This window comes from Oryctolagus cuniculus, chromosome X, assembly GCF_051225735.1.
Source record: "Oryctolagus cuniculus isolate XC-2025 breed Fujian yellow rabbit chromosome X, ASM5122573v1, whole genome shotgun sequence".
Lineage (NCBI taxonomy): Eukaryota > Metazoa > Chordata > Mammalia > Lagomorpha > Leporidae > Oryctolagus > Oryctolagus cuniculus.
The window spans coordinates 9,094,395-9,121,679 of record NC_142888.1 but is presented as its reverse complement, the minus strand read 5'-3'; the positions used below and the strand labels follow the sequence as shown (position 1 = coordinate 9,121,679).

General features: G+C 39.8%; 1 long non-coding RNA gene across 3 annotated transcripts in view; it reads left to right on the top strand.

The window, feature by feature from the left end:
• Nucleotides 1-27,285, top strand: part of LOC149119547 (uncharacterized) — a 275,068-nt gene that overhangs the window by 5,781 nt on the left and 242,002 nt on the right. The window contains exon 3 of one of the 3 annotated variants that reach the window (XR_016228104.1): nucleotides 12,459-12,673. The exons of the other annotated variants lie outside the window; for them this stretch is intronic. This is a non-coding gene — a long non-coding RNA (uncharacterized LOC149119547). Of the gene's footprint in view, nucleotides 1-12,458; nucleotides 12,674-27,285 lie in introns of those variants that run through there. 3 annotated transcript variants of the gene reach the window in all.

The window sequence follows — 27,285 nt, the reverse complement described above, 5'->3', positions numbered from 1 at the left end:
ACAGACATAAGCATAAACCAGCCACAAATTTGCTTAAATTGGGGACCACGTTAGAGTCCATTCTTAGGGACTGTGCTGTATTTTCTTTGTTACGGGTTTGGCAAACTCAACTTGAAAAACTTATAAGAAATAAAATCAAGACTTCAAAGAAATTGAACTGAAAACTTCAGTGTGGGAAGAAGCTGGGTGCTCCAACTTCAGATGCACTTCACATTTTTCTCAGGCAAAACTGCTACCTGATCGGAGTCACTTGGATATGTATGTTCAGGTTCTGTTTTTATGCCCTGTAACCTGGCAGTTAGGGGATCTGCTGGATCATCTAGGTGATTAAGGTGGCAGGCTCAAGGTCACCAGAAGTCTTTAAGAATAATGTGTAACTACATGGAGCAGCTGTGCTTGTTGGATAGGCATCCTGAATCAACCAGGAGGATTTTTCCCCCAAGGTTTATTGTCTGAACTAGAATTCTGAGCTGCTATATTTTTGAGGTTGGTATTACATTCCCTTTATTCCAAAACTTGGTCAATATGCAAGTAAATTGAAATACTGTCTATAGAACAGTGTACTTCTGTGCTGTGCCAAGGCCAGCTATAACTCTTAGACCCATGATACTTGTCTTCAAATCATTTTTGTTCTAAAATTCTTAAACAATGTCTCTTAACTGAAATTGTCCCTTCCCATTCTAGAAAGTTTCATACCCTGACATTCAAACAAACCCGCATTGATCTGTTAGTAGCTTGCTGGTCATGCCCAGTGTATAATTGGAGACAAAGGTAAACCTATTGCCTTGCTAGCAAAATAACTGGAATTTGTTGTTCTCAACTAAGCATTTGGAGCACTGTCAAAATCAAACAACATAAGCCAAGAGTATTAATAGCAAAAATTAGAAGTCTAGGACTCCATGGCTTTGAGCCTAGGAAAATGGAGATTGAATACCACTGGTTGAACACCAATGAGTTAACCCTAATGAACTGCTATGATGTCATTAACTAATGATGGTTTTGACTAATGTCCTAGGGCTTTTACCTCTCTGAAATCCATGATCATGATTACCTGTAGTTCATCCTTCATGGAACAGAGACTGATACAAGTGGGCAGTCTGGTGACATACATTGAAACTCCAGTACGTGAACACATAAGCGTGACTACCTTGTATCCATGTCTTTCTTGTAATGTTGCCATACTTGAATTGATTATTATGTATCTGCTTCCAACCACAAATAGTTTAATAATAAATATTATATCAAAGCTACACTTCACATCACAGAACTCTGTAGGCCAACAGAGGATGAGGAATAAATATTTGCCTTGCGCTTTTGAATTACTGGTTGTCCCTTTCCTATGCTAATACGTGCAGACCAAGACCCTGCTGAGAAAGGCAAAGAAAAATTGGTTATCTTATGTTATCAACATTGCCGTATTTCCCCCTTAACAACTGGAAAACTCTTTGGCATGTAGATGTGGTGGTTATAATAGTATACCCCCTGTATCTGAAGAAACTTCAAAACATTCATGGAGGTGATAGAATGTACATGGATTTTAGATCTTTGTGTACCAAAAAAATTTGGAACTATTTTCCATGAACCTTTTGAAGTATAATTGTATTCATGCTTCTAGTGGTAGTATCAATTAGTATAATACATCCAGAAATAAATTTGACCATTATCCTGTGTAATAACTCGATTTCTTGGAATATTTCTTAAGTGAAATTCAAATTATTACTTGCACAAGGCTTATTTTGTTAGTATCTATAATAAGAAATTGGCAACAATCAAATAGAAGTGACCTTATGGTATTATCCTATGGAGCAATAAATACTTGTTAATGATTAGTTTCTCCAAATATCTTACAAATACACAATCATAAAAGGAAATTTAAGAGTCTATTTGTGGCCGGCGCCGCAGCTCACTAGGCTAATCCTCCACCTAGCAGCGCCGGCACACCGGGTTCTAGTCCCGGTCGGGGCGCCGGATTCTGTCCCGGTTGCCCCTCTTCCAGGCCAGCTCTCTGCTGTGGCCCGGGAAGGCAGTGGAGGATGGCCCAAGTCCTTGGGCCCTGCACCCCATGGGAGACCAGGAGAAGCACCTGGCTCCTGCCTTCAGATCAGCTTGGTGTGCCGGCCGCAGCGCGCCAGCCGTGGCGGCCATTGGAGGGTGAACCAAGGGCAAAAGGAAGACCTTTCTCTCTGTCTCTCTTTCTCTCTCACTATCCACTCTGCCTGTCAAAAAAAAAAGTCTATTTGTAAGAAGAATTAATATAGGATTTATTTGTTTTTTTCTTACATGTTGTCACTGTTAAAACTATTATGGGACTGCATGTTTCCTGCTTGCTTGCTTTGTTTTCTACTGGGTGTGTTAGTGCTTCTGGAAGGAGAAAGGAATATGAAAGTTATCTGATCTATCAGCTAGCCTGAAGCTGTTTACCACAGGTCCAATAAACTTAGGCTTGCAGTTGGCTGTTCTAGAGACTTGGAGAGCTGTCTGTTCTGGTGTTAAGTACATCAAATCCATATAGGTCAGGCTTTAAGAACAGGCCTCATTATGGAAGAGTGCAAGTTTAGGAGGTCGCATCAAAGATAGTCCAGGAAAAGGTTCTGGTTGCAGAACAATGTTTACTAACTACGTGTTGTGAATTCCCAGGACTTCACCAATGGTGAAAGATGAGCTTTAAGATTGTCAGACTTCATACTATGAGATGAAGTTAGCAAGATCTGAATGATTTGTTAACATCCCATTAAAGCTAGCTGTGGCTCAAGATGGGTCTCCATACTCATGATTCGACATTTAAAGATGTCGTTAAGGCAGAAGCACAGTTATAACAAGCTACTTCTTAGGGATCATTTGCTAATGTATTTAGCCTCTTAAATCTCAAAATCCTATAATTCTGTTTTATCAACATCTCCCACATTACTGAGGTTGTATGTAAATTTGGTAGGGTTGCCAGCTAAAATATGGGACACCTGCTTATATTTGCATTTCAGATAAGTGGCAAATTTTTAATATGCACATGCCCCAAATACTGCATGGGACGTACATATACAGATAGTCTTCCATATGTGGACTTCACATCTGTGGTCAACCATCTCCAACTGCAAATATTTGAGGAAGAAACTATCTTTATTGAACAGATATAAACTTTTCTTCATCATTCTAGTAACAATGCAACTTGATCACTATTCGGTATTACAAGTAATCTAGAGATAAGTATACAGGAATATGTGCATGGATTATATGCAAATATTATACCGCGTTACATTTATGTAAGGGAGTTGAGCATCTGTGGACATTAGTATTTGAGACAGGGAATTCTGGAACCAATCCTATACTAATACTGAGGTATAACTGTGTCGACAAACCATTCACTATTGATGTGAAATTGAAATTTAACTTGGTGTCTTGTATTCTGATTTGTTACCTCTACCTTAAACCTTGGGTAACTTACCTTGCTAAGAAATTGAAGATGGGGCTCAGCAGATTAAGTTGCCCCTTGTGACGCTGGCATCCTGTATTGGTGCTGGTTTGAATCCTAGTTTCTCCACCACCACTCAAGCTCCCTGCTAATGTGCTTGGGAAAGTAGTGGAGGATGGTACAATTACTTAGGCCCCTGCCAGCCACAGGAGAGATTGAAGTTGATCTCCTGGCTCCTGGTTTCAGCCCGGCCAAGATCTGGCTGTCGTGGCCATTTGAGGAGTATACTAGTGGATGGAAGATCTCTTTCCTCTTCTTTCTGTCATTCTTCCTTTTTTTTTTTTTTTTTGACAGAGTGGACAGTGAGAAAGACAGACAGAGAGAAAGGTCTTCCTTTGCCGTTGGTTCACCCTCCAATGGCCGCCGCGGCCAGCGCACCGCGCTGATCCGATGGCAGGATCCAGGTGCTTCTCCTGGTCTCCCACCTTCCCGGGCCACAGCAGAGAGCTGGCCTGGAAGAGGGGGAACCAGGACAGAATCCGGCGCTCCGACTGGAACTAGAACCCTGTGTGCCGGCGCCGCTAGGCGGAGGATTTGCCTAGTGAGCCGCGGCACCGGCTGTCATTCCGCCTTTTAAATAAACAGGTAAAGGAGTTTTTTTCTCCTTTTAAGAAAGTGGCATATGCAGGGCTTGAATGTAGTCCTGATGGAATAAAAAACTTGTCTTAACCTTGTGTGCTGTTCGAGTTGTATAGTTCTGGTGAGTATGACAGAGACCAAGACTTGGCATGTGAGTGTGGTTTTTGCAGGCAGGATTAACTTGAATCTAATGAACGCCAGGTGGACTCATTCAGGATTGTTTGTGGGTCTTGGAGATTGTCCCTCTTGCTCAGGTTGACAGTTTTCAACCTTATCGTTTAGGTTTCATATAGTTGATGTATCCTAGAACTCACCCACTTTAAGTGTAGAGTTGGACTTTTAGGATAATTAGAGTTGTGTAACTATAACCACAGCCTGATAGGCTAGAAAAAAATGCCTTAAATAAATGACCTTGCGTATAACGTGGCTTTGAAAAACTGAGATGAATATAGCCACATAGAGGCCTCACCAGTCCTTGAAGCCAGTTTTGCTGTAATCCACTCAACAAGAGGCTGAAGGAGGGTCAAAGTTGGTAGAGGGAGCTGAGTCATCAGACCTGATCTTCTACAGTCACACATAGTCATTGAAAAGTTGCAGCTCTGGAGAGAGCACAGAATAGGAGCAAAAAGTTCCGAGCTACAGGAATATTAAGTTGGAGGAAAGTGAAAACAATCTCAATGTCTACCGGCTGACACATGGATAAACGCTTATGGTATATTCATACAGTAGTATATCATTCAGCAATAAAAAGTAGAAAACTACTCATGTATGCTATTTATAGACTAACTCAGAAACCTAGGTTGAAGAAGCCAGACATAAGAGGCCACATGGTAGAAAGCAACTTGAAAAAGTTTATGGAATTTCGAGTTAAATGATGTTTATGTTGGTACAAAAAATTTGGAAATTCATATAAGGGGCTTCAAAAAGGCCATGGAAAATGCATTTATGAAAAAAATTGTGCATGGATTTTTTTTTTGTACCCAAATAAACTTTTCTGTGTTCTTAAAATGTTTTTGATGTAGCCTTACAGACTTCAGTTTTCTATGCTTTGCAAGTAGTAACCAAGTAAATGGGTAGTCACCTTGGGCTGGAGGAGTTGGTAGGGATAGATGTAAAAGGAAATGAGTGAGAAGTTATGCAAAACTGGACTGTAATAATGTCCTGGTTGCTGATATCAACAAAGTCTGGTAAGAAAATTATGGAGCCAAAACTTGGCTGTTTATCGTTACCAGGTCTAATCTGTGTTTAAACATCCAATTATTTAGTAGTAGTACTTCTTTGCAGCCAATTTAAACTAAAGTCCCAGTGAGTCAATCTTTAAAGTCTTTTCTGCTACACTGATTTTCAATGAAGTGATTTTAAGAAGAGGTGGACTTGGAGAGGTGACCAACACCTGAGCCCAGGCTGTATAAGTGAATGTTAAGTTTAGCGACTGACAGGCTGTGTGGCTGCACAGGTTGCTTCATCTTGCTTAGCCACTTGTTTCACACAGAACTGTTGGTGTTATTTTATTCATTAAGTCACTAACTTGATAGGTAGTTGTGTACCACGTCACAGTTCAGTCAGTGACAGGTGACATATACCATGGTGGTCCCAGTAAGATAGTGCCTAGTGACATTGTGTACCATCTTGGAAGTGGAAGAGCCAGGACTCGAATCAGCACCCATATGGGCTGATGGCACCACAGGTGGTGGCTTTACCCACTAAGCCACAGCGCCACCCCTGTAATGAGTAACTTTGACATTTTCGGGCATCTGTAGGTTAATTTTCTTCTATAAGTGACAAAGACAAATGTGGAGATCTTCAGTACTGTTTGAAAACAACAAAATGGCATTTAGTTAAAACTTAGCATTCTAGTCTAAAGCTCATTAGGCACTTCGAAGGAGCACTTTTTAGACTGCTCCTAGTTTGTGTTGGTTCTTTAAATCCTGTCTCCTCTTACCAGGCAGGTACTCAAAGTGCTTAAAATTTTTTTTTCTAATTCTGCAGCTAACTTTATATGTGAGCCACACCATGTAGAATAAGTCCCAAATTGAGCTACCCAGAGGAGGCCATTGTGGGAAGTGGATATAATGTGTAAGTTGCATAACTGGAGATCACCATGGATAAAATACAGCATAGGTGCCGAGATAGAAAATGAAGTTATTTTGAGTTGATCTACTTTATTATCTTACTTGTTTTTCAAAAGTAGGAATTAGGGGCTGGCACCATGGCGCACTAGGTTAATCCTCTGCCTGCGGCGCTGGCATCCCATATGGTCACCGGTTCTAGTCCCAGTTGCTCCTCTTCCAGTCCAGCTCTCTGCTGTGGCCTGGGATAGCAGTAGAAGATGGCCCAAGTCCTTGGGCCCCTGCACCTGTATGGGAGGCTGGGAAGAAGCACTTGGATCCTGGATTGGATTGGTGCAGCTCCAGTTGTTGTGGTCATTTGGAGAGTGAACCAGTGGAATGAAGACCTTTCTCTCTTGTTCTCCCTCTCACTGTCTGTAACTCTACCTGTCAAATAAATCTTTTTATTGACTTTTTAATTACTTTTTTATAAACACAAACAGTAGTTTAAAATATACTCCTCCCAGATAGACAGTTCGGCACATGCTCAATCCGACTTACCCCTAATGGTAGAGCTAGAAACATGTCAGGGGATTCCATCAAGGTGGCATGTACCAATGCCATCTCACTAGTCAAAGTGATTAGTTTCATTCACAATTGATCATACTGATAGGATTAAGAGTCAAAGGGATCCCATAAACAAGACTAGTGTCTGCTAATACTAACATAGAATTATAAAGGAGAGAACAATCCAACATGGGAAGCAGGATACACAGCAGGCTCATAGAATGGCAGATGCCCTGAACAGCACTCTGACCTCAGAATCAGCCCTTAAGGCATTTGGATCTGGCTAAAGAGTCCATGAGAGTATTTCAGGCATGGAAAGCCAAGACACTCTGGCCAAAAAAAAAAAAAAAAAAAAAAAAGACCTAAATGGAAGATCTGTGAGTGAGATCCTAGGGAAAGAACGGGCCATCAAAGAAGGAGATACCTTTCTCTGAAGGGAGGAGAGAACTTCCACTTTGACAATGAGGACTTGTCTAAATAAGATCGAAGTCGGCAAACTCAAAAGGCTTCCATAGCCTTGGCAACTCATGACTAGAGCCTAGGGAGATTACTCACGCCACAAACAAGAGTGTCAATTGTTGAGTCAACAACAGGAGTCACTGTGCACTTACTCCTCATGTAGGATCTCTGTCCTTAATGTGTTGTACAATGTGAATTAATGCTATAACTAGTACTCAAACAGTACTCTGTACTTCTTGTGTCTGTGGGTGCAAACTCTTAAAATCTTAGTATATACTAAGTTGATCTTCTGTATATAAAGAGAATTGAAAATCTTGATGAAGAATGGGATGGGAGAGAGAGCGAGAGATGGGATGGTCGCAGGTGTGAGGGATGTTATGGGGGAAAAGCCACTATAATTCAAAGGTTGTACTTTGGAAATTTATATTCCTTAACTAAAAGTTAAAAAAAAATGCTCCTCCCACCTCAAGATAACTTGAAGACAATACAATTTTACGGGTAAATTTTTACCAGCATTTAAAGGTACCTCCCATTCTATAAAGTCTGCCTTGGAATATATTTAGAGGAAAACTCATAAAACTCATTTTCTGTTGGGCATACTGAAGCCAGATACGGTCAACTGAAAGTTATAGCCAATCTCACTTGAACACATTGATGTGAAAACCCAAATAGAATTTGGAAAAGTAGCAAAGCTGTGAAATGAGGTGGGAATTGATACCAGGAATTCAAGATGTTAAAATACCATAAAAACTGTTAGTGGAATTCACCATGTCAGCAAATTAAAACTTGTATATAAACTTGTCCCAATCAATAGAAAAAGAAGAGATAAGATTCTAAAACCTGTTAGTAAAAAAAAAAAATCTCACAGCAAACAGAAATAAAGATTTGGCAAATATAATTCCTGCAGACATGAAGTATTCGAATTGAGCTTTGGTCTGAGACGTGAAGATGCCTCTGTTTATCTTATGATTTAGTATTATATTGGGTGTCCTCACAATGTAATACAACAGGGAAAAGAAATAAGTATCAGGGCTTCAAAAGGAAAGAAGGCAAAATGTGATTATTTACAGAGCATTTACAGAAAATCCAAGAGGATAAACCTATGCTATAAAACTAATAAGAGTTCAGACATGTTTCTTGAGATATGATCACTATAAAATACTAAGTGTGCCCATATGCTGGCAGACATGATTTTAATAAGTAAGAAATAAGATCCTGTTCAACAAGACCAAAGCTGGTAAAGCTAGAAAGATAAGAAAATGGGTACATGATCAGTAAGGAAAATTGATACAACTTGAAGTATAAAAAGCACCTAAATAAATGCATATACAAGCTATGATATTCAAATGGTATACAAAATGTTAGTAAAGATGTCAATCCTGTCCAAATTATGAGTTCACTAATACCAAAATTCTGAGAATTTATCTAAATTTTAAAATCTTCTTGGAATGGTAAATGGGTAGAAAAGATGTGTTTGTAAATGGAACTTAGCAAACATTAAGATATACACAACTATAGTAACCACCATAGAATGCTTTTGGTGCCAGAAGAGGCAAATACATGGGCACTAGAATGGCAAACATAGAAACGTGGAAGATGACTTTGTGAAGGAGATTATATTAAAAATCACTGAGGAGGAGCCAGAGCTGTGGCGTAGAAGGTTAAACTTCTGCCTTCATTGCCAGCATCCCATGTGCGTTCCAGTTTCAGTCATGGCTGCTCTACTTCCCATCCAGCTTCCTGCTAATGTGCCTGCGAAAGCAGTAGAAGATGGCCCAAGTCCTTGGGCTTCCGCACCCACATGGAAGACTTGGAAGAAGCTCCTGGTTCCTGGCTTCAGCCTAGCCCAGCCCTGGCCATTGTGGTCACTTGGGGAGTGAACCAGCAGATGGAAGATTTCTCTCCCCCCTCTCCCCCCTCTCCCCCTCTCTTTGCTCACTTACTCTCTCCCCTTCTTGTCTCTCTCTCCCTCACCCTTTTGTCTCTCTCCCTCTGTCCCACCTTGTCTATCCCCTACCTCTTTCTGTCTTTTCCTCTTAGCCCTCCTCTTCTCGTCTCTATTCCCTTCTCTCTCCCTGTCCCCTTCTTTCCTCTCCCCTTCCTCATCTCTTCCTTCTCCCCCTCTCTTCCCTCATCTCTTCCCTCTCCCCCTTCTTCCCTCTCCCCCCCACTTCCCCCTCCCCCTCTTCCCCTTCCCTCTTCTCTCTGTATTTCTGCCTATAATATATAAATACTAAATCTTTAAAAATTCAGTGAAGAAATTTTAAATGAAGGGATATTAAAAAAATCAGGAAAATGACTTTCATATAGATAGAAAATCCTAAATTGTTTTCTCTAATTGTTCATGAAAAAATCTGGATGAATTACATGCTTAAGTTTTTTAAAAAGCAACCCTTAAATATAAGAAATTATAGCTAAATCTTTATCATGGGAGACTTCTAAAAATAAAAATCTCAAAGTACAAAACATGAAAGGAAAACTATACATTGCATCAATATTGACATGTTTGCAAGTCAAAGGATGTTATAACACAAAATGAAAAGAAACAGGGAATGTGTGACAAAAGGCGAGGTATCTAAAATGCATAAAGAACCCCTATACCTTCACAAAGAAAGGATAAGCATGTAATAGAAAAGTGGGTAAGTATATTACAAGGCAGTTTGAAGATATAGTTCACATAATGCATTATGTGAAAACTTCATTCTCATCATTAATCAGCTAAATGCCATTTCTGCATTCATCAGAGTGAACTCTCTGACTATATTGAGAATAGAGGAAATGGGTCCTTTGGTGGGCACTGCTAGTGTACGAATTGGTAGAGCCAGTGTGAAAGGCCTTTCGGCAGCATGAGTCACAAGTGTAGACTATCTGAGTCCTAAGGCTGAGCGCTTCCTCCGTGAGCTCTGCACTCTGCATGCTGACATGGGTGCCCTGGAGGGAACAAGGTTGCTCCTCTCGGCTCTGTCCAGTGAAATGATTGCTCTGTTGATGTGCAAGTGGATGTGACTGGAGCGGGAGGTCTAAACGGGACAGTTTTTCTTGAATGTGTTAAGAAGATGGGCATGCATATAATTTTGGCTTGGTGAAAATACATATGCATAAGGCCAAAGATTACCAAATTAAATCTAGATTGAATTTATGAACTACCTTATGCTGCATTGTGTCATTTGAGCTCTACACTGCCTTAAGAGATAGGCATTAATTATTCCTGTGTTCCAGAAAAGGAAAAAAGCTTAGGTGTTGCGTGACATATGGCTAGAAGGCAGTAGTTCAGAGAAAACTCCGGTCTGTCTTATTTGCATCTTAAGATGCCCCTGAAGGGGAGTCATTTTCAACAGCAGTGCAGTTGGGGCTCTTCACTTGATTTTGTTGGCGACTGGGTACCTCTGTGCTTATAGATGGAACCGGTCTGAGATGGCAACATAGTGACGAAACCTTCAACACCCTTTTCTCACACAATCAGTTCAAGCAAATAAAATAATTCCTGACAGTGTTTACTAGCAGAAATGTACCTGGCTTCTCTTTACATCTTTTGTCAGATTCTAAAACATCAGAATAAAGTGTGGTGGTAATGATATTGGTGAGCGCTGCCACAGCATATTAGTGGTGTTATTTTTAAGAAGCAATTGTAATCGTTAAGTGGAAGAAGGTAAACACAGGAAAAGCTGAAATTTCCACGTGGAGACTTCAAAAGCTTCATGGAAAATGGAAGTAAAAGATGAGTTGATTGAGGCCAGCGCTGTGGCACAGCGAGTTAACGCCCTGGCCTGCAGTGCCGGCATCCCATATGGACACTCGTTCCAGTCCTGGCTGCTCCTCTTCCGATCCAGCTCTCTGCTATGGCCTGGGAAAGCAGTAGAAGATGCCCCAAGTCCTTGGGCCCCTGCACCTGTGTGGGAGACCCGGAAAGAAGCTCCTGGCTTCAGATCGGTGCAGCTCCAGCCATTGCAGCCAACTGGGGAGTGAACCAGCGGATGGGAGACCTGTCTCTCTCTGCCTCTCCTCTCTGTGTAACTCTGATTTTCAAATAAATTTTTTTAAAAAAGTTGATTGTGTAAAAAGTTTTTTTGACGTCCTCGCATAGTTTTTCATAATGTGTATTCATGAACTTTTTGACGTGCCCTTTTATTTCTAGATGGCGAAATCAGCTTATGAGAAAAGAAGCTAGAGCAAATTAGATATCATGAACAATTCTTGGCTTCTGTATTTCTCATGCTCGAGCCTGACCCTCAGCGGGAGATGTATTGTTTTTCTATCAATAAAGGGAATATTTCTATGCAAATTCTGATCTTGTTAAAGTATAAGAAACTGCAGGCAAAATTATATTCATGAGAGAATTTTAAGAAATGTTGTAATACATTTAAAATAAGAATAACTTTGGGTAATAAGTTCTAAGTTGTTTTACCAAACACCTTTAAATTGAAATAGAAAGGGCAGATTTAGTGAATTGAGTGGTAAAATTTTGATACAATATATATGTGTATATATATAAATAAAGCGTTCTCTCTTTGTGACAAAAGGCTGTATTTTCCTTAGAGTTTTCCACTTTTTAATTATCATATCAAAATTTCAAGACCTAAGGAAATGTTTTAGAGAAAATGAATACTGGTATATGAACTGATTATAAGCATCCTGATGAAGGACTTTTTCATTTGACGGGGAAGGCGCCTGGAAAGTAAGTTGGAAATAAGATAATTAGTTCTAAGTTCAGTTAAATGTGATTTGTATCTCAATTGAAATGACCACTTTTGACACATGGAAAAAATGAGATACAATCTTTACCATGAGCCCAGACATGTCAATGAATAATACATGCCACCCTATAAGTTGAAAAGCAGTATATTTAATAAAATGAATAGAAAGTTTTAGAGATAAGTACAATATTAGTATCTCATATAAGGTGATGAAAATATCTCATGAATACAGTCATGGAAAGTGAGAAAATTTGTGAGATACGGTCTCATGATAACTTGTTTAACAGTATCAAATATTCAAGTTTTTCATTGTTGGCAAATGGGGGTGCATTGAGGCCCATACTATGTACAGAGTATCTGCCAGGGGGAGTTAGTGTGTGCTGAGTAACTACTTGAGTAGGATGTTTTAATTAACTTTTTTCTTGAGTAGCAATGCTGTTCCTAGGGTAGAACTGGTGGGAAGAGGTGAACAAGATGGAGTCCTGCAATCTCACAAGCTTAAACCTAGCAGGGAAATATTCTATGGATACAAAAAGTCATAATGCGGAGCCGGCTCTGAGGTGTAGCGGGTAAAGCTGTCACCTGCAGTGTCGTCATCTCATACGGGCGCCGGTTCGAGTCCTGACTGCTCCACTTCCGATCTAGCTCTCTGCTGTGGCCTGGGAAAGCAGTAGAAGATGGCCCAGGTCCTTGGGTCCCTGAACCCACATGGGAGACCCAGAGGAAGCTTCTGGTTCCTGTCTTCTAATCGGCACCGCTCCAGCTGTTGTGGCCAATTGGGGAATGAACCAACGGATGGAAGATCTCTCTCTCTCTGCCTCTCTGCCTCTCCTCTCTGTGTGTAACTCTGCCTCTTTAAATAAATCTTTTAAAAAAAAGTCATAATGCAATGTGATAAATAAAAATCTGGTGGTTTTGCTGCTTAAAAAGCAAAACAAAAAGGAGCAAACTTTGAAACCCCCATTTTGCTCACAGCAATACTTGCTTATGTTGGTTTTCCAGACTCTTCTCATATATCCACTTGCTGAGTTCCCCATCACACGATCAGAAACCCATGCTCCTCCTGCCTTTGCCCTGCTCTTGAACATGCGCAGTCTAGCTCAGCCACGGTAACCGCAGCCTTCCCTGACTTTGCCTTTCTCTTGGATTCATGTATGACTGCAAGTACCTGCTGTCTCCACCCGACTTGGCGCTTTCACTCCAGTGAACGCCTGCTGTTTCTAGAGACTCAGCTCAAGCTTAAGCTTTGTGATGACTGCCCAGAAGTCTCTTCTCTGTTAGAGCAGTGATCTTCAACTGCATGTTTTTAAATGTGTAAGTCTTTCTCCTTCACAAGGCTGTGAATACAGGAGGACAGAAATTACATCCATTTTCTGTCCCTGCCGAAGATGGTGTTTGGCATACATTCAGAGATAATTAAATGCTTGTTTAGTGATTAAGTGAATGTAATAATACTATGCAGAGGGATTGGGATGAACTCAGACTTTTTGCCCAAGAGCGTGGAACTGATACCTATACTCCTAGATAGTTTCTCTCTCCCCCTCTCCCCACCTCTCACCCCTCTCTCTCCCCCCTCTCGCCCCATCAGGTTGATTTATTTATTTGGGAAAACAGAATTACACAGAGGGATAGACAGAGATCTTCAATCCACTGATTAACTTCCCAGATGGCTGAAATGGCCAGCACTGGGCCAGGCAGGAGCCAGAAGTTTCTTCTGGGTCTCCTACATGGGTTCACGGGCCCAAACACTTGGGCCGTTGTGGGGAGCAACTCGGACTAGCCTAAGTTACTGGAATTAAGACTTATTCTATGCATCTGCTCTCCCACAGTATGGCGCTGAGAGAGGAGTAAAAAGCTTCTATACAGCTGCCTCTCGCCAACTTGAGTGATGACCTGCAGGAGCTGATCCTGCTCCTGATTGGAGGAGAGCAGCGTACTCGGCGTGTGGGTAGCAGAGTTGGGATTGGTGGAAGAGGACTATAAAGGAGGAGAGAGACAACATGCACCAGGAACATCCATCTGAAGGAACACCTGTGCAGCCCCCGAGAGAGCCGGCTGGCGGTGTGCCGCTCCCCCGCGGAAGTGGGGAAAGTGGCAGGGGGAACCACCCTTCCACGGAGGTGGAAGGGTCGGTAGCCAACCCGGGAAGAACCAGCAGCAAACCCGGGGAGGGCCGAGCAGACAAAAGAACAGCGCAGGGTCCTGTGTCGTTCCTCCGCGAAGAGGGGGAGCGACATAATGGTGCCGTGACTTGGATAGGAAACCTAGGCAGGGTCTAGTGTCGCTCCTCCACGAAGAGGGGGAGCGACAGGCCGTCTTCTGTGGCTTTCTCAGATGCATTAACAAAGAGCTGGAGTGGAAGTAAAGCAGTCAGGACATGAACTGGCGCCTGTATGGGATGGCAGCATTGCTGGAGTTGGCTTTACCTGATAAACAACAATGCTGGCCCATAGGTAGTTCTCTCTTAGTTGGGCACCAAGATAATAGATTGAGATCTCTGTGGGAACAGGTATCAACACCCATGACGAGTTTGAGGTTCTTATTTGCTTGCAAGTTTACACGTGAGCTTGGCACAGTTTTATAGATGCTGGAAGACAGTATGATGCTCCTGACTCTAAGAATATACTAATTGCATGGCTTTCATCATGACCTTCATGTGTGAATCAGTTCCTTCAGGCCCCATGGAAGCGACGTACAGGCATGACTGGGTGGATACCACGTGCACAGCGTGGTTTCTTCCTAGCTTAGGATCCCTGACTGTTAGCAACCTGTCCGTGCTTTGCCCAGGAGGAAGATAGTACCTTTTTTATATTAAGTGCTCATGCATCTGCCCTCTGTTCTGGAGGAAGGCACTGTAGTTGCCAAGGCCACATGCTGTGCAGCTAGGGTGAAGCAAGGGAGGTGCCTGTGGCTCAGCAGTTAAGGAGGTACTCACTCTGGTGTACTGACGCTGGGCCCCTTGTACAGCCCTAGGAATGAGTACCTCCTTGAACTGGCAGCCCTGGTGCCACATTTGCCTCACTCTAGTCCTGGCTCTCTGTTATTTATGTAAACATCCTTGAGAAGATCTTCTAGAAGGAGAACTGTCCATGCTTTTGCTCAGAAGGTGTGCAAGAATGGGAGGTGCTCATGAAGAATTGTTTCCCAGCCATGGGCAATTCTCTACTTAGAAACACGAGACAATTGAATGTCTCTGACCTGTGCAGCTGCAAACACAGGTTCTAGTGCTAATATTTTGGAAATGACTGAGAAAGTTCTCAGTTTTAGAAGATGTTTTAAGGGGCTGGCATTGTGGTACAGTAGGTAAAAGCTCCTCTGGGATCCCAGCATTGTGGTGCAGTGGGTAAAGCCTCCACCTGCAGTGCTGGCATCCCATATGGGCGCTGGTTCAAGTCCTGCCTGCTCCACTTCCAATCAGTTCTCTGCTGTGGCCTGAGAAAGCAGCAGAAGATGGCCCAAGTCCTTGGGCCCCTGCACCCAAGTGGGAGACCCTGAAGAAGCTCCTGGCTCCTGGCTTTGGATCAGTTCAGCTCCGGCCGTTGCAGCTGTTTGGGGAGTGAACCAGCAGATGGAAGACTTTTCTGTCTCTTCCTCTCACTGAATTCTGCCTCTCAAGTACATAAATAAATCTTAAAGTATTTTTGGCTTTGACTGCCTGTGCCTCTGGAGTCTTTTCCAAGAATTTTTTGCCTGTGCCTGTATCTTGCAGGGTTTCTCCAGTGTTCTCTAATAATTTGATGGTGTTGGGTCGTAGATTTAGGTCTTTAATCCATGTTGAGTGGATTCTTGTGTAAGGTGTAAGGGAAAGGTCCTGCTTCATGCTTCTGCACGTGGAAATCCAGTTTTCCCAGCACCATTTATTGAATAGACTGTCCTTGCTCCAGGAATTGGTTTTAGACCCTTGATCAAATATAAGTTGGCTGTAGATGTTTGGGTTGATTTCTGGTGTTTCTATTCTGTTCCATTGGTCTGTCCATCTGTTTCTGTCCAGTACCATGCTGTTTTGATTACAACTGCCCTGTAGTATGTCCTGAAATCTGGTATTGTGATGCCTCCAGCTTTGTTTTTGTTGCACAAGATTGCTTTTAAAGGCCAGACACTGTGGCAAAAAAAAAAAAAAAAAAAAACCAAAAAGAAAAAATGACCTAAATGAAAGATCTTTGTGAGTGAGATCGCAGTGGAAAGAACGGGCCATATACCTTTCTCTGAAGGGAGGAGAGAACTTCCACTTTGACTACATCCTTGTCTAAATAAGATCGGAGTTGGTGAACTCAAGAAGCTTCCATAGCTTTGGCAGCTCATGACAAGAGCTTCAGGTGATTACTGATGCCATAAATAAGAGTGTCAATTGTTAAATCAACAGGAGTCACTGTTCACTTACTCCTCATGTAGGATCTCTGTCACATAGTACAACATGTGTTGTACTATGGGAATTAATGGTAAAACTACAACTCAAATAGTACTCTGTACTTTGTGTGTCTGTGTGGGTGCAAACTGTTGAAATCTTTACTTAGTATATACTAAGTTGATCTTCTGTATTTAAAGATAATTGAAAATGAATCTTTCTTTTTTTGGCATTTCTTATATTTATTGAAACATTCTTAGTTGGGAGAGGAAAGATCACAGGCTTAAACAATTGTAAGATAAAGGAATAATTTTTTTTTTTTTGAGAGAGAGCAACGGGCTTGGGTTTATTGTGTCATAGATAAAGGAATAATTAATTGCAAATTATTACAAAAGCAATTTGTGAATTTTTGAACCACTGCTAAAACAAAACTTTAGTGAATCTTGAAGTTCGTATTTTGGAAAGAGAACATCTTAAATTACTGAAAAGCAAACCAAAGTTACATTACACAGTGTGAGATCTTAATGTAGTAACTGGACATAGCCAAATAAACAACTATAGTTACACAAAGCTGCTTTTGTTATATATCTGGTGTATGAAAGAAGAATGTGTATTACTTTTAACACTGCACAAGGAACCAAAGGTAGCAATATTAGAACCTGATATTAAATAGAATTCAAACATTACAACAAAAACAAAACAAGCCCTGGAACTACAACTGCTACCGAAATGAAAGGAATGTACATGGATGGTAAAAAAATAAATAAATAAAGGCATGAGTGACTAACACTGTATCTGCATCTTCAGAGCAGAAATACAGTCAATGAGTATTTGCTTGCAGGGTTTTTGCTGAAAATGAGAAGAAAATGCATTGCATTTTAGTACAATTTTTCTGATTTCCATTAAAGCTCTCATTCTCTTATGCTGGTGACAGGTGAATAGGGTTTTAATGGAACATATTTTTCCTACACCCTGAGTATGGACGTGTTGTTAGAAAAAAAAAAAGTCTATGGAAAGTTCCCTTTGGAGACATAAAATTTTCAGTGATATACCGAAGGGAAACTGACAATAGTACTGTGGAAGAATACATTTATAAGTAGACATTTGAGTCTGGACTCTGATAAGAAATCAAGATTAAATTGTACATTTGGGGAATGTGTACTAATGTCAAAATCACCTAATAAAAAATCAAATAAGTAAACTATCTTTAACTTTCTACATAAGTACACTTAATTAAATTATCCTAACAGCAAATAAAATCCTTATTTAAGCAAAAACTGAATTCATATCAAATGTCTGAAAGGATCAGTGGAACACTATTCAGAATATAAAGATGTTCTCACATATATTCACTAAGTGAACACTCTCAAAGGTTTTCGAATGCCATTACGTTATATCAAACACCAAAGAGACAGTCGTTTTCTTTTTGATTTGTAAATAAGTCACTTCTTTTGAATAAATCAGGAAATATTTTCAAAATCAATATCATAATACCAAAAATATAAATGTAATTTAAAGTTGGCTTAAGAACATGGCATTTCAGTCTGAAATAAATGCTCTGAAAACCCCATTTCAGAGGTCTTACTTACTTCCTTTCCACAGATCACAGGATGGTTTTGAAACTGGTAAACAGAATTCAGCTCAATGCACATCACAACTTTCACAGTACTGAATAAGACATATTTCATAGAGCCAAAATGTATAGAATGGCAATATTACAATGTCACAATATAAATACATCAAGCAGATTTGTAATAAAGTCAGAGCTGTCCTCAGCAGATTGAGCAACCAAACAGATCTGGAAAGTCTTTGGGAAAATACAAAGTGCCTTTAAAGAAAGTTTAGACTCTACTTAAGGTACTGTTTTCAATTTAAATGTTTTCTCTCTGTATAAGGAAACTTAACTCAAGCTTCTTTTCACATCTGCCACCGTGTCAAGGCCCTTCCACAAGGTCTCTGCCCCTGCATTGAATTTCCTCAGTGTGGAGTTCCACGATTATTTTAACCACAAATGCTAATGCCTAATGACTCATCTGTCATTATGTAGTGGTTAAATAAGGGAACGCTAAACCCAGCACAGATCCAGCGAAATGCAAAAGAAGTAAGAACATGAGGCAAACCTTACCTAAAAATGATTAAATAATTAACATAAAAAGCATTCTCAAGCACAGAAAGTTTTACAAAACTAATGTACTGTCACTTTAGTATAAAAGAAATTCAGAACTCAGTTTTGCTGTTAATCAAACCCAAGTTACTAAACACAATTTGACGTTAGATACTTATAAAATGGACTCTAAATTTAATGATCAATTAATCCATGTTGTAATTAACAAGAGCAACAAGTTAAACAAGTTAGATACTTGTAAAAATATATTCTACATTTAATAATCAGTTAATCCATGTTATAATTAACAAGAGCCCAGTCCTATCATATAAATACCCCTCCTTGATGCTGTCACAGCTTAAAAGTTCTGAAAAGTTAAAGGCAGGAAACAATTCTGATTATATATTCCCTATATCTCTCCACCTTAAAAAAATACTTGAGGACATTTTAGGAAAATCGATGTTTAAGGTATACTCTTATTTCTATATCTTAAATTGAGATAAATCAAAGCTTACAATGTAACCACCAAATATTTAAATAGCTTTGGGGATTTTTCTTAGAAAGCAAATTTGAATCTTTTACTGTAAATTACGTATTATAGTATGTACTCTGTGTACATTTCTGGTTCTCCCACTAGTGGATTTTGTAATGTAGAATAAGTTGCTTTTCCTGGGGACTTTGATTTTGCTCCACCATGTTTTCTTTTTTCCTGAGCACTGACTATAGAGGCTGCACAAAATATAGAAGACACAGCACCTGCCAGGGAGTAGGGAACAAAGGCACTTACATTACATTTGAAAAGGAATCTTGATGTGAATGGGATGGGAGAGGGAGTGGGAGATGGGATGGTTGTGGGTGTGAGGGAAGTTATGGGGGAAAAAGCCGCTATAATTCAAAGGTTGTGCTTTGGAAATCTATATTTATTAAATAAAAAAGCTCCGCTGGCATCCCATGTGAGCACTTTTTTGAGTCCAGGCTGCTCCACTTCCAATCCAGCTTCTTGCTAATGCTCCTGGAAAGCAGCAGCAGATGACTCAGGTGCTTGGGCCCTTGCCGCCCACATGGGAGACTCGTTTGCTGTTTGTGGCTTCTGGTTTCAGCCTGGTCCAGCCTTGGCCATTTAGGGAGTAAACCAGCAGATAGAAGATCTCTGTCACTCTCTGCTTTTCAAAGAAATCTTAAAATACCAAAAAAAAAAAAAAAAAAAAAAAAGGCAAACCAACAAAACCCTAAAACCAAAAAAGTTGGTTTCCTAATGACTTAACTTGTCCGCTCCTAGATATTTACCGGAGAATTTAAAGAATATGTTTATACAAAGACTTTGACGTGACTGTTCATAGAAATTTAGTTCTAAATTTTTTTTTGTTTTTAACTGATAATGTGAATATTTATGGATTACAATGTGATGTCTCATTACATGTGTATCTATGGACTGACCAAATTTGGCTAAATTAACATATCCATTACCTCAAATACTTATCTCTTGGTGATAAGAACATAAGAATATTTTTAGCTATTTTGAAGTATACAATGCATAATTATTAACTGGTCACCAAGCTGTACAGTAGATGACTAGAACTTATTCCTGTTGCTGCAAATTTAGACCCTTGGTGTAATCTCGTTCCTTTCCCTGTCTACCATACTCCCTCACCTTCTGGAAACCATGTTCTACTGTCTGGTTCTATGAGACTGACTTTTCTGGATTCCACTGAAGTACATCTATGAGTGATACCATGTAGCATTTGTATCTCTGTACTTGGATCCTTATTATAGTAAATGACAGAACGTCCTGCTTTTTAAAGACTGAATAGTATTCTATTGCATATGTATACCACATTTTTAATTTTTAAAATTTATTTGTGGGGAGGGCATGAAAGCATTCTCCCATCTGCTGCTTTACTCCCCAAATCCATAGAGTGGTCTGGGGATGATTTCTGAAGCTGGGAACTTGAAATTCAATCTAGGTTCTCCACATGAGTAGTAAGAACCAAACTATTTGAACCATGACCTCTGCCTCCAAAGGTCTAAATTATCAGGAATCTAGAATGAGTACTTAGAGCCAGGGATAGAATCATGCACTCTAATGTGGGTCACAGACATCTTGATGGATGTCTTAATTTTTAGGTGAAATGTCCATGCTGCATACCACATTTTAAAAAATCTGTTTGCTTGTTATTAGGCACTTTTGATGTTTTTAGTTTTTGGCTATTATACATAATGCTGCAGTGAACATGGGAGTATAGACATCTCTTTGACATATTAATTTCAATTCCTTTGGATGCATACCTAGAAGTGGTATTGCTAGATCATGTGGTAGTTCTATTTTTAGTTTGTGGAAGAATACCTACAGAGTTTTCAAAAATGTCTGTATTGGCATATAGTACCACTGGGAGTACACAAGGATCCCTTGTTCTTCATATTCTTGATAACAGTTGTCTTTCTTCTCTTTGATAATAGCAGTTCTAGTAGTTGTAAGATGATTATCTGTAGTATGATTTTGCATTTCTGTGACTACAGATATTGAGCACATTTTTCATCTATTTGTTGACCATTTGTATTTGTAGAAGTGTCTATTCACATTCTTTATTTTAAATAGGGTTAGCTGTTGACTTCTAAGCAGTTTTAATTCCTTCTGTAAATATTTTTTTAATTTTAAAATGTACTTTCATAGTATATGAAAGGCAGACAAAGATTTTCCATCTGCTGATTCACACCCCACCCCAAGTGTGTTCAACAGCCAGGATTAGACTGAAGCAGGTGCCTAGAACTCAGAGCCTTGCATGTTAGTGGCAGGGGTCCTACTGCTTGAGCTGCATCACCAGTTTTCCCAGGGTGCACATTAGCAGGAAGCTAGAATCAGAAGCTGAACACAGACTCAACCTCATGTAATCACATATGGGGTATAGGCATCCCAAAGAACTTCTTAATTGCTGTTGTACCAAACACCACTCTAGTTCCTTGTGTATTTTGGATATTAGCCCTAAGCTGACGTATGTTTTCAAAATATTTTCTCCCAATCTGTGTTCTTTCAATCTGTGACTTGTTTCTTTGCTCTGTTAATTGTTTCCTGTACTGTGAAAAAGCTTTTTAGTTTGATGCAATCTGTTTCTCTCTTTTTCTTGTTGTTACCCGTGTTTTTGGGGCTATATCCAAGAAGTCACCACTCAAAGCAATGCTGCAGAGATTTTCTCATGTGTTTTCTTCTAGTATTAGTTTCGGGTCTTTTGTGTAAGTTTTTAATTCATTTTAGGATGATTCTTGCATAAGGGGTAAAACAAGGGTCCATTTTTTTTCCGTTGAATGTGGATACCCAGTTTTCCCAATACAATTTAATTAAGAGACTGTTCTTTCCCCATTGTGTTCTCTTGGCATCATGGTCAACAATCAGTTGATCATAAATAGATGAGTTTATTTCCAGGTGTTCTCTTCTTTTCCATTGATCAATGTATCTGTTTTTCTGCCAGTACCATACTCTTTGATTACTATAGTTTTTTCATATGTTTTGAAATCTGGTAGTGTAATACCTCTAGCTCTGTTCTTTTTGCTGAAGATGAACTTGGGTATTTGGTATTTCTTTTTTTGTGCCTTCATGTAAACTTTAGGATTTCTTCCCATTTCTATGAAGGAGGATACTGGAATTTTGTTAGGGTCTACTGGAATTTTGTTAGGGTCTACATTGTATTTGTAGATCTGTTGAGTAATAACATTTTAGTGGTGTTCTTCCAATCTATGCATACAGGATATCTTTCTATTGGTTTTTCTTCAATTTCTTTTGTCACAGGGAAATGCTATTTGTGATAGTCTCAAATCGGTAAAATTCCACCCATCCATCAATGGATGAATGGGTAAGAGAAATGGTATATCCTTGTAGAATACAACTTGGCAGTAAAAAGGAATGAACTACTGATAAATTAAAATCATGGTTAATAAGTATCAAAATGACTATGCTGGTTGAATGAAACCAATATAACTGTATCCATCCATCTGTCCTTTCATTTATCTATACACTATGATTCCAATTATATTAAAAAATAGAAAATGGAAGCTAGTCTATAGTGATGGCATATCATTGATTACCAAGGGACACGAAGAAGCTTAAAGATAATGGACAAGTTCATTCTCTTGATGGTATCAATGCTCTTATGAGGATGTACACATAAGAGAAGCTATCAAATGTTACCCTAAATATGTGCAAGTTATTGTATGTTACCATATATCAACAGTGCTGTTTTTTAAAAATTTTTCAGTTCAGAAGTAGGAAAAGAAATTTTGCTTCAGTTGCTTCTGGGTTCAGATGAGAGGTAGCTTATCTGCTACCTGATGATTTGTTTGACAATGTACACGCTCTCCACTGACATTTGGAATGAAAGTCTGTGGAGTTTAAAGATGAACAAAAAAGTGAGAGCACATGTGACCCATAAGTGGCTGTCAGTGATTCATAGCTGGTGTGAATTAGCACCGTTAGATTACTTTTCTCCTAGCGTGTAATTTAGATCAGTATCTGGAAAAACCGGCCCTGTGATGAGGGAGATGTAGATCACTTTGGCAATATGAGGCTGTTTGAGAGCCAAGGAGAAGTCAGAGCTGCAGCTTAGGATGGCAGAAGACATTGGTGTCCTGAAAAGGAGCAGGAGTGGAAATGTGGGAAAGAAAGCTTGTCGAAGTAAATACTCTGTGGCATATTATACCTACCAGATAAATATTTAATTGTCAGACAAATGGATTAATATAAATGAATTAATATAGCCCAAGGCAAGAAAGTTGAATAGATACTCCCCTATTTGTATCTGTAGAAAAATGCATTTGTTGACTTTTTTTATGGAAAATAGATTGTAAGTTACAGACAACTGAATAAATAAAAATTTCTTTGATATTGGTTTCTTTATGAACTGCAGATTTTAGAGAATTATGTTATTTATAATAGCACTTCCTGTATTGTGTTATGTTTTAAGATTTTGGCACTCATAACTATGGGGACCACCCGTAAGAAATACTCTCTTTAAGTATTAAGAGATAGTAACTTACTAAAGAAATGTGGAAAACACAAAAGCTAATCTGAATTTTTTTAAGATTTATTTTATTTATTTGAAAGAGTTACAGAGAGAGGTAGCGACAGAGAGAGAGGTCTTCCATCTGCTGGTTCACTTGCCAGATGGCTGCAACGGCCAGAGCTGAGCCGATCTGAAGCCAGGAGCCGGGAGCTTCTTCCTGGTCTCCCACTTGGGTGCAGGGGCCCAAGGACTTGGGCCATCTTCCACTGCTATCCCAGGCCATAGCAGAGAGCTGGATTGGAAGAGGAGCAGCTGGGACTAGAACCGGTGCTCATATGGGATGCTGGTGCTTCAGGCAAGGGCTTTAACTCGCTGTGCCACAGCACCGGCCCCATAACCTGAATTCTTGCTAGATCAACTCTCACCTGATTTTCAGAAAAGGGTAGGGTTCATGGTAGGTTGAACTGCTGGGCAAAATTGGACATGAATTGAGTTTTAAATGATGGATTCTAATTGAATTAGCAAATGGAAAGAGAGAGGACATTCCAAGGGCAAAGTTACATGAGAGGAGCCCTCTTTTTCAAGTTGAGGGTGCATTTTTGCAAAGGGTAGACAGGCAAAAGGAGGCTAAGTTAATGTGGACATGGGAAACTAGGCAGAAGAGTTGAGATTTTTCCAATAGGAAATTCAGAAATTACTCATCTACCAGTAATACAAAAGTGACTTTAATAAGTAAGCTTTTATTTACTTACATGATAAAATGCCTAATGATGCCACCAGGGAACTAGTCATACAGTGATGGCTTTCCATACTCCAGCTTATCAATGTAGAGTTGTAAGATGGATGCTATAGCTCCAGACATCATTTACACGTTCATATAGGGGAGAAGGAGACAAAATGGTGGTACCATCCAGCTCTCTTATCTGCCCCCTTTCTAAAAAGGACAAAAGTTTTTTCAAATATGTCTGTCAGATTCTGTTTAATTGCACAGAACTGGGCCCCATTCTTACCCATAGGGGTTGGGAGGGTGGGGAAGGAAACATTGTTCTTTCTAACCTCTCCAATTGAGTTTTAGTAATGGCTGTTGAATTGGCTAACAAACATTCTACAAATTAACGTGGTGTGGGTCTTAAGCCAGAATGTGGAATGTTTAATGTATAAGTTGCATCCAGAATTATTATTAAAAAAAAAGCCTTAAGGCCTTAGCTACAGAAAAAGAGATTTGGGATGACTTAGATTACTCTTCTGCAAGCATCCATTCCATTTTGCCCACTACTGTTGGCATGCGTTTCTTTACATGACTCGTGTCGGACTTGACCATATGATTTTCTTTTACCATTTTCTTTTACCATGGAAGTAGAAATGACAGTGTAGAAATTCTGAACCTAGCTCGTTAGAAGCCTCTCATATTTTTAAACTTAGCTTTTTTGTGCCTCTGCCATTGCTATGAAAACAACATGCCTCCCTATTAGCTCATTCGTCCCAGTAGAATGAGAGATGAATGGAGCAGAGCCATCCCAGGTGAACCGCAGATCTGCAGCTTGAAGTAGAGCTACCCTAGCTGACCTGTAGAACAACGAGAATGAAGATAAATGGTTATTATTCTGTTCTGCTGAGAGTTTATGGCTTCTTGTTACATGACAGTAATGATATATACAATGGTCCTCGCATTAAAGTGATCTCCCTAAGACATTCTTCTATTCCACAAAACTCAAAATGATACTGATGAAAGGGATTTGTACTGTGCCGTCACTTAAATGACAACAGTTGATAGAGCTCCGGCTGGTATGAAGGTAGAATGAATATTGTTACCTAAATTTTACAGGCTAGAACAGTATTGGAGAAGTAAGATGACCTTCGTAAGTTAACCTGGCCAGTATTTCCGTGACCAATGCTCTTTTTGGCTCAAAATCCATTTTTTCTACTGTCAAAATTATCCTAATAACAGAGCTACAAAGTTGTCTGTTTCAGTTAAAAATGTATTTTCAGGTCCTAGCACTGTGCCTGGGATATTGAAGCATTTCATTAATATGTTGGATGAATTAATACATGAATGTATGACTAGGTACTGAAGAAATCTGCGTGTATAAGATAAAGGCTTTCCTAATATTTCCAGGTATAAAATGAATAGATACTTCTCTTATTATATCCTTCCTGTTTTTCTCTGCAAATGAAAATCCGTACCATTATATCAGGACTAAACCTCCTCAATCTGGCTCTCCTCCATGCCCTTATCACAGTTTTGGAGAAGTGAAGAAGTTATTTCGGAATATTAAAGGAAGACACAGAGTCTGATTAGCATATAGAGAGTGCCATGTGTGCTCCGTGTCCTTTATCATCCATATCATGTGTATCACTTACAATGAAGGTAGACGGGAACAAAGGAATGCTTGGTGGTTGGATCCTGGAGGTCGTCTTACTCATGTACATGGGCCTATTTATATAAAAGACAATAGTGGAATGAGAGAGGGAGTGAAGACAAAGTTGGGGCAGAAGAAAATGAGGTTAAAACAAGACAAAGTCCTCTTCTGTGACATAGAATCTCAAAAAAATGGGGACAGGCACCATTTGCAACATAAATGTTCATTTTATTCTACCATTTAAAGATGAATGAGCAGAATTTATTGTATAACTACTATCTGCCAAGTATGTTGAAAACCCTACCAGGTATGGGCAAGGAAGATGAAATAAATTTGCTTTTCACAGAGCCCTGGGGCTCGTAGTGAGATGTGGGGAGCAAGTATTCTTGGGTATTATGAAGTTAAAGGGGGCTTCAGTGGCACTCCGTTATTCTTGAGTCAATGCATGATTATCAAGGTCTATCAACATCTGACCTGATTTTTAATAACCTAACTTCTGTGTTTCTCTTCCATTTTATCAGCACTCTTAAAGGATTTTGTTGTAATTTTTTTGAGACACGACTTTTTTTTAATTACCTTTATATACAGAAGATCAACTTAGTATATGCTAAGTAAATATTTCAACAGTTTGCACCCACGCAGACACACAAAGTGTAAAGTACTGTTTGAATACTAGTTTTACCATTAATTTGCATAGTACAACACATTGAAGACAGAAGTCCTACATGGGGAGCAAGTGCACAGTGACTCCTGTTGTTGATTTAACAATTGACACTCGTATTTATGACGTCAGTAATCACCTGAGGCTCTTGTCAAGAGCTCCGAGCTGCCAAGGCTATGGAAGCCTTTTGAGTTCACCAACTCTGATCATATTTAGACAAGGCCATAGTCAAAGTGGAAGTTCTCTCCTCCCTTCAGAGAAAGGTACCTCCTTCTTTGATGGCCCCTTCTTTCCGCTGGGATCTGTGGCAAAAAAAAAAAATGACCGAAATGAAAGATCTCTGTGAGGTACTTGTTTCTTCTTGGATAGATCGCACCTTTGGTCTGACAAGGAAACTTTGCAGAAAGCTTCTGTCTACACCAGAGGGGGAGAAGCCAGAGTAAGTCAGAGAGACCTGGATTCTGAGAGATTTTAAGGCATCTGAGCCTGTGAAAGCACAGGCTCTGGGGTGTCATTTTCCGTGCCCCAAATAAATGCACCTGAGGAAGATGTGACACCAAGTGAGGTTCTGGCTGTTTAAGAGAGATATTGGCGACTTTCGCCATACTGTGAGAACCACAAGATGAGCTGCAAAAAAATCAGAAGACAAAAAATAGAAATACTTGAGATTCTCCTAAGGGTTTTTTTTCCCCTCTACTTTTCAAGTTATTGTCAATCAGAAAATGCCTTCGGAGGTCATAATAATATGATTCCGGGATTGCTCATGCCACTGTTCCCTGATTACTGCAGTCAATCACGAATCCGTTTTGTTATTTCCACACAGTGTTACTTGGTTACTCAGCTGCATACCTAACAGGAGCTGTGATTAAATACATGATTTGGGATTCAGAGTATTGTCTCATTCAGTTAGTCCACAAGATCCCCTTTGCAAATAACCCTCTAAGCACTCCTCTCCCAGCACTTAGCATTTGGAAGAAAATGTAACTCAGCTTTATAGGAGAAAGAAACATG